A 463-nucleotide genomic window follows, 5' to 3' on the forward strand; every position below is an offset into this window, starting at 1 on the left:
GCGGGAGTAACATGCCCTGAGCTGTCCCAGGTCCCCAGCCCCCGGTGACTGGACATGCCCAGTGGTGGTCCCCATCCTGAGAGGCCAGCTCCTGCCTGGCACGCCCCCCATTGCCAGGGAAGTGGCAGAGGCACCAGCCAGGGAGGGAAGGGGTCAGGACGGGGTGGGGGAAGGGGACATGGCCACACCACCAAGACGGCCTCACAGGGGGCGGGGGTCATCGGCAGTGCTGCCCAAGGGCCGTCCTGGGGCCCTGCCTATCGTGGTCCGGGGGGGAGTGGGAGGGTCTGAGGAATGGCACGGGCAGCATGGGGTGGCGGGCGAGGCTGGTTAATGTCCGTGTGACCAGAACCTGGGCTCCCAGAGCCGTCGCTTCAGGGACCTCGCTCAGATCCCACAGACCCGGTGCCCCAGGAGCAGCTTCCTAGCAGGGACCGGCCAGGTCCCCACCCGCCCTCCACTG

This window comes from Myotis brandtii, unplaced genomic scaffold (genome assembly GCF_000412655.1).
Source record: "Myotis brandtii unplaced genomic scaffold, ASM41265v1 scaffold357, whole genome shotgun sequence".
Classification (NCBI taxonomy): Eukaryota; Metazoa; Chordata; class Mammalia; order Chiroptera; family Vespertilionidae; genus Myotis; species Myotis brandtii.